Raw genomic sequence first — 7,638 nt, 5'->3', positions numbered from 1 at the left:
GATGTAGTTAAAGTATTGCAGTAAAAGTACATAAGTATTATGAGCTTGATGTAGTTAAAGTATTGCAGTAAAAGTAGTGGTTTGGTCCCTCTGACTGATATATTATTATATATGACATCATTAGATTATTAATAGTGAAGCATCAGTGTTAGAGCAGCATGTTACTGTTGTAGCTGCTGGAGGTGGAGCTAGTTTACACTACTTTATATACAGTTAGCTAGTTTAGTCCAGTGGTTCCCAACCTAGGGGTCGGGCCCCTCCAAAGGGTCAGCAGATAAATCTGAGGGGTGGTGAGATGATTAATGGGAGAGGAAAGAAGAAAAAACAAAGTTCTGATACACAAATCTGTTTTCAGTTTTTGGACTTTTTCTCTAATCTTTGATTTTTGCTGAAATATTGGATCATTTGAACATTTATTGAAATGAAAGCATCAGGCTTTAGTCCAGTGATGAAGTTAGCAGCAGTATTAGTAACTGTAGGAAGAGAAAGAGAAGCAGTAGTAGTATTATAAGGAGCTCTGTTGAATATAACTTTATGTTCTGATGAACTGTACCTCTCAAGATGCAAATTTGAACACTTAACAGTCTATTTGAGAAGTTTATCTTAATCATAGAATGAAAATAAGTCATTGTTCACCCTGGACTTACTGCCACAGCTGCCTATTCAAATGTGTCATAAAATGCGATTGTGAGTGTTCTTTATTATTGATCAGATCAACTCTGCAGGACAAAGAAGGCCAGAGACGACTGAAAGACTGTTCTTCAGTTTATTCATCAGATCAGTTTTCATGATCACAAAAGTGTTTTTACCTAATATTAAAGATCCCCTCCAGACATGTTTTCAGACATAAAAATACTTAAATACTTTGAAAAATAAGTTGTGTTTTTTCCCCAAAAAGTCTATTAGTTCAATTTAAAACCTTAAAACATCATCTCCTCCTCCTTCATGTAAAAACCCAGAATGCATCACAGGAAATGCTCTCTGGAGAATAATCTGTTATTAGTCTTTGGAGCCATTTCTAAACAAACTAACGTGACCAAACTCTTTATGATGAAGGAACATGTCTCCCAGTGCAGCGGTGTGACTCACCGACGTGTTTTTAATAGTTTCTGGACAACAACGGAGGAATAAGATGTATCAGCTTTGATACACACACAATGCTTGTTAGTAGATCAGTTCATTGTTGGTTTGGATCCAAACATGAAGAAACATATAGAAAATCAGCAGACATATGATTGAAACAGAGTGTTTTCAGCAGAGAGGTGAGTATGACATAACTCTGTTGTTATACTGATGAATTAGTGCTCTGCTAACAGACAATCCTCTACCTGAACTATTCCTGCCCACATCCTTTTTTTCTTTTGGCCAGTATTCAAATTGGTCCAAAGTCCAGAGCTGCATTTGGTTCCTCATTAAATATTTGCTTTAGGATATGGAATAAACTGCAGGAACTCTCTACATACTGTACCTGGATAAAAGATATGAGTCAGGGATAGAGTTAGAGGTTAGAGGGCTGTGAGCCAGCAAAAGTTCCTCCATTATTATCTTCCAAGTGTTTCCATTATGAAGTTTATCCCACAATTGAGTGTGACACAGCATCCTTTGTGTTCACATCAATCTATCTGCATCAATCATTACGGACGGATGATGGAACACCAGTCCTTATTAATTATTGCCTGTTATCCTAATTAATTATTGCAAAGACAATGAAAAATGCTTCTCAGGAAAACAAAACCTCTTAAAGAATCTATAACATATTTCTGTACCTCCACAGTCTGGGATGTGTAATAGAGTCTTTGGCGTAAAGAGTAAAGGCTCTGAATACGTTTTCAATGTTATCAGCTTTTCCTCGTCGTTTTCTCATTTGACCATAAAAGGTAGAGACCTTTCTCCCCAGCTCAGGCTACCTAAAATAGATAAGAATCATTTGACTATCAAGAAGGTGTGGCCAGTCAGCTTCCAATAAGAGTGACCCTCTCTTCCTCTGAGAAACAGCCTCCAGGTTGACTTCGTTGACCTCGATCACATCAACCAACAACCAGCCTGCTGACCAGCTGGACTACACAGACCCTCTCCAGCTCTCCCAGCATCTTTCCAGGTCTCCAGGTCTCCCAGCATCTTTCCAGGACTCCAGCTCTCCCAGCATCTTTCCAGGTCTCCAGCTCTCCCAGCATCTTTCCAGGTCTCCAGGTCTCCCAGCATCTTTCCAGGTCTCCAGGTCTCCCAGCATCTTTCCAGGTCTCCAGGTCTCCCAGCATCTTTCCAGGTCTCCAGGTCTCCAGGTCTCCCAGCATCTTTCCAGGTCTCCAGCTCTCCCAGCATCTTTCCAGGTCTCCAGGTCTCCCAGCATCTTTCCAGGTCTCCAGGTCTCCACCTGCTTTATTCATCTTTTTACCAACTCAATGTTAATTGTTTGTTAAACTGAGACCAGAGACATGGAGCCTGTTATTGTAGTTGTTGTGGTGCCACGTTTTAATACTGACTGTTAAAAGACATTAACAATGAACTGTTGATTCACTGTTTTTATATATTTATTACTTCTAACTACTAACACATAAATACTTTGTCCTTCATTTCCACTCGGAGAGACTCTGCAAGTGTTTAATGTGTTTAATCATTTGTTTATTAAATTATTAGAAAGACTTTAGTCTGAACTTGTGCAACAGTTCATTGTTAATAGTATTAAAAATACAACAACTGGGCTTCTGTCTTACAATTAGTATTACAGCAAATTAGTATTATTACTATGCAAAGAACAACAGATTATATTTATACTGAAAAGCTGTGTTTCCTACGGAGCCCCTAAAGTCCTGAAAGGTGATTCTTTATCTTGTGCAAACAAGTTACTATTTAATATTATTTTTATTATATTTATTATATTATTGTGTGCACAAGATAATTTACTCTAAATTCATATGAATGTCTAACATGCAGCCTGCAGATGCAAACAGCCTCCATATAACTGAGAACTCAGATAATCAAGTTTGATTTTCACGGCAGAATGTCACACGATGAAATTCCTGCTGCTCTCGCACATACAGGAAGAAAGAAAATACATTTATTAACAATTTATGAACATTTATAACTTATTTTCATGAATGCCTTATTAAATATAACTGCAGAGCCGATGACTCATCAGAAAGTGTGAATCATTTATTAATGATTCATACTCTTTAAAGCTTTGGAATAATCAGCCAGTTTGGTGGTTTGTTCAGAGACAAACACAAAGTCTCAGCATGTTGTTGTAATAAAACTCCACTGCTGCTGTTACACATGTTTCACTTTATTCTACTGAAACATTCAATGTGCTAGTTTGACTTTTTGTCTTCTAGCTTCACCCAAAAGCAGATTTCATAATAAGTTCTGGTGTTTGCACAATATAATAACTTTACTATGATAAATCCAGTGGTGGAATATCACTCAGTACATTTACTTCTATTTAAGTATTTTAAGTACATTTTGAAGTACTGTTACTTTACTTGAATATCTCCATTTTCTGCTACTTTATACTTTTACTCCACCATATTTCAGAGGGAAATATTGTACTTTTTAATCCACTGCATTTATTTGACAGCAGTAATAACTTTACAGATGAATATTTTAATATATCAGTTTATAAAATATGATGAAGTGTTACAGATTAAACAGTATGGTAGTTAAAATATATCTTGACCAGCTACAACATTAAAGTGCTTCTTATATGCATCAGTAATAATAATACAATAATATAATATGAATTATTTTACACTGACGGGTCGTTCTACTTCATAAGGAGAACTTTTACTTTTGCTACTTTAAGTTTATTTTGTTTACATGGTTGTGAGGGGATGTTCTGAGTCCAGATAGAGGATCTGCAGGTCCATCTGGACCAGCAGGGATCACAACAGGACACATGGGGGCAGAGAAGGATTTTGTTTAAGCTCTGTTGGGGTTTCAGGTCACTACCAATAGTTTGGTCTTGTGCCAGTCGGGTGTAATGAAAACTAATCCTGTCTCCATTTTTTAATTTGAAGATCCAAAGAAAGTAGACAAAAAGAGTCATAGCCTGGTGCTTCTGCCCAGCGAGAGCACCGAGTTATCTAATCATATCTTAAATGATGTAGTGATGTGAGTGTTGACGTCATGTTGTGTGTGTTGCAGTCATGGCGTCTGCTGGCCTGCTGTTGCTGCTGCTGGTGTCGTCCTCCCTTATTCTCTCCAGCCTGAGTGCTTCTGTCCAGCTGGGAAAACCTAAAATGAGCAGAAAAGAAAAAGCAATAAAGGGTCTTAAGATTGCTGCATATGTCCTGGATAAGGGTCTACATATGCTCACCCCTGCCTTTGAGGCCATACCAACTGCCGGGCCATATTTAAAAGCTATTTCAGAAACTATACAAGCAATTCTTGAAGATTCAGGCTTCATTCATGCAGATCCAACACTTGGTGTCTACAGGGATGACATTGCAAAGCTAAAGGCGGAATTCAAATATGTACAGACAAAATGGACACTATGGCAGATCAGTACAACAAGTATGGGAATCATATTTCTCGCGCCTGGACGAAATATACACAACTTGAGGAACTTTGTGCAGATCCAAATAAAAGCTCTGAGGAGAAGCAGAATTATATCAATCATTTCAAAACATCGTACCCAAAAGTTAGAGACTACACTGAGAGTTTACACGACTTACTGAAAAATAGAGATCTTACTGCCACTAGTGGACCAGAATTGAATAAATTTGGACAGGTTATGGCTCAGCATGTTAGATGTCATGTAAAGGAAATCAGAGTATTCAGCTTGCTGACATATTTACTTGTCAATCAGGGCATCGTAGTGAGTAATTTCATGGACCATTTAGACAAGGTGAACGAGGCAAAAGATCTAGCTCAAATTTATGTTGATACTGCATCGGCTTTGTTCCAAATTGAAAAGTACTGCATCTCTAACTTTACGGATTACATTCATTTTGATGTTGAAGACCTTGTTAAAGATAAGACAGATCGTAAAGAGGTAGCAGAGAACATCAGGTCGTTTTTGGAGAAAACATATGAAAGCTATGACTGGATGGTTATTGTTTTTATAACTAAACATTCAGAAAAAATTATTTCAAGAAGGAACCTGCACACTACTTATGGATTTAAAGACATACCAGTAGAGGAACTTACCGTGTCTGTAGCCAAACAGGTGAAAGGGACTTACACCAAGGCAATACAGGTTTCACATGACATTAAATCATGTCTTGAGAAAAAAAAAAAGGAAAAAGTTAAATGTTCGGAGGTACCACAGACACTCGGTGACTGTAAAACTGCGAATGGACAACCGTTGCTTGAGACTTTCACAGCGGTACACGCCTTTATAAAAGAAAGTCATCAGAGCACCAGTGCAAAAAATGTAGAACATGCGACAAAAGACCCTGAAGCTAAGACTGCTTACTTTTATGAAGGAGACTGTGTGAGAGATCGATTGACGCCTGGCAGATTCGTTGTTTTGATTAAAAGTGATGAAGAGATAGAGAAAAAAGATCCCTGCAGCAAAAAGAAATGTGGTGGTGCGACAAAAGGCAAATGTGAACTTGTGGGAGACACTTTAATACCAGTGTGTGAGTGTAAGGGGCAGAACTATGGAGATGAATGTGAGGGGAGCTCACAAGAGATTGAGAAAATCTTGTCAAATACAAAAATGTCATGTTGAATGAAGAAATGCCTGAAAATTGATGCAGCCTGGTGTGACAGAATTTCATGAAATGAGTCTGTTGTATGAAAACATTTTAATGATTAGAGGTTTCCCAGTTAAACTGTTAGATAACTGCATCACAGCAAGTTCTCCTCCTGCTGGAGCCCATCTGACAAAAAACTTTGCTCTTAACTGTCCAAACATGAAATACATTTTTATTATTATACATTAAAAATATACATGAAACATTGTGGAGCACGTAGACTCTGCCCCAACCTGACCTTAAAAACCATGTGACTTCCTGGTTTACTGATGGAGGAACCTCATCTGACCTGAGTGTCAGAGTTCAGATTCATTTCATGAGATGTTGTTGGTTTTGCTTCCTCTGGGTGTTAAAATGTGACTGATGATGTATAAACTGCAGAACAACATAAAATGCTCCTCGATGCCTCATACAGAGCTGCATCTGACCAGCTGGGGTCACAATATTTACAGAAAGAAGTTTATTTGGTAGAAAATTGGTTTGTTATTGGAAAATGTTTAATGGTTGGACTGGTATCAAACCACATCCAGCCCTAATTATATATAAAATATCATTCATAAAGATGGTTATTGCAGTTTTTCAGACTTATATTTAATAACAGTTTCATGTTATGGGCTGTCAGTTAATGCATCATCAGTTGCTAGGTAGAGTTCAGCTGTAACGCAAAATGCTAAGTAAAGAGCGCCTCCGTCCACAGACAGAAGACATCAGACTGGATTCAGATGAACTGGTTTCTGTCAGAAGACTGGTTTGTTTCAGAAGAATCAGTCACTGGAAAATAGAAACACTAAATACAAACTTTGTTACAACTGTGTGAAGAAACGATGAGAAAAATGTTAAATTTGAAGTAATTTTGACTGACTTCCTGTTTGATTTTTATTGATGTCATAACTTCCTGTATGACCTGTTGTGATGTCATAATGACCTCCTGCCTGACCATGTGATCTGATTGGATGGAGTTTAAACCAATGAGATGCTTTTCTTGCTTTGCTTCTGTTCTGACTTTGTGATTTGCTAAAATTAATAAAAATATCAAATTTTAAGTCACGGCTGTTTTTTTTTTTAAATAATAGAAAACAACGTCACATTAACAGTTGTTAGATTCAGTGTTTATATAGACGCTTGATAAATGCAGATTTATATTCACATAAACTAGTATCAACAGTAAAATACACAACAAAACACCAGGTGATAGTGAAGAAGAGGAGTTTAGAGCTGCTGGTGGATCAAAGTCTCTCATGTTTATCCTGAGTTGATGATGATTCTGTTTTCAGATCAGTTTAAGAAGGAAAAGGAAAGAAGTAAAGAAAAACAGAGTCACTTCTCTAAAGCGAGGCTGAGATAAAGATTTTTACTTTCTGTAAGTTTTTGGCTTTTAACCATATTTCATTTTATTGTTTTAGGTGATATTTTAGATTTTTGTCAGCATTACAGAAACTTAAAGGCTGTAACAGCTCAGTGAAACTTCCTCACTTCTCAAAGATTGATGTTTTTTCAGGGCTTTAGACAGAGATGTCCAGTCTTTTTGTTTGGGACTAATTCTGCAAGTCGAGGCGCAGAACAACTCTTGGTCAGCCATCTTTTTCAGTAAAAGGCTCACAGATATGGAACGCCGCACCATCTGAACTAAAAACTCATTTTCAATACACAAGTGAAACTGGCTTAAACAACAACAAAGATCTGAACATGAGGGGCCTTTTTCTGTGCTGCTCCAATATCAATATTATATCAATATCAGAGTTAGTAAAGTATTATTATTAATCAATACAAAGGTAGTCTGAGTAAAACTTACAGGTGAAAAAAGAAAGTTGCTAGCAACCTTTACTTCTTTGGTTAAACTTAAAGCATATTGGTATGTAGACTGAGACAACATCCAGTTAAATTTACAAGATATTTCAGGTTTTCTACGTTAATCTCACTTTGAACTTTTATCAGTGTATGA

At 37.1% G+C, this 7,638-nt stretch overlaps 1 long non-coding RNA gene across 1 annotated transcript; it reads left to right on the top strand.

Annotated features, from left to right (window-relative positions):
- Nucleotides 1–2,269: 2,269 nt before the first annotated feature.
- On the top strand, nucleotides 2,270–6,739 carry LOC137168268 (uncharacterized). The gene is made up of 2 exons (XR_010924258.1): nucleotides 2,270–2,358; nucleotides 4,141–6,739. It is a non-coding gene; the product is annotated as an uncharacterized lncRNA (long non-coding RNA).
- The last annotated feature ends 899 nt before the right edge of the window (nucleotides 6,740–7,638 follow it).

The sequence above is a fragment of the Thunnus thynnus genome, chromosome 17 (genome assembly GCF_963924715.1).
Source record: "Thunnus thynnus chromosome 17, fThuThy2.1, whole genome shotgun sequence".
NCBI classification, from domain to species: domain Eukaryota; kingdom Metazoa; phylum Chordata; class Actinopteri; order Scombriformes; family Scombridae; genus Thunnus; species Thunnus thynnus.
Note: the sequence above shows the minus strand (reverse complement) of the source record. Positions and strands in the feature narration are given on the sequence as shown.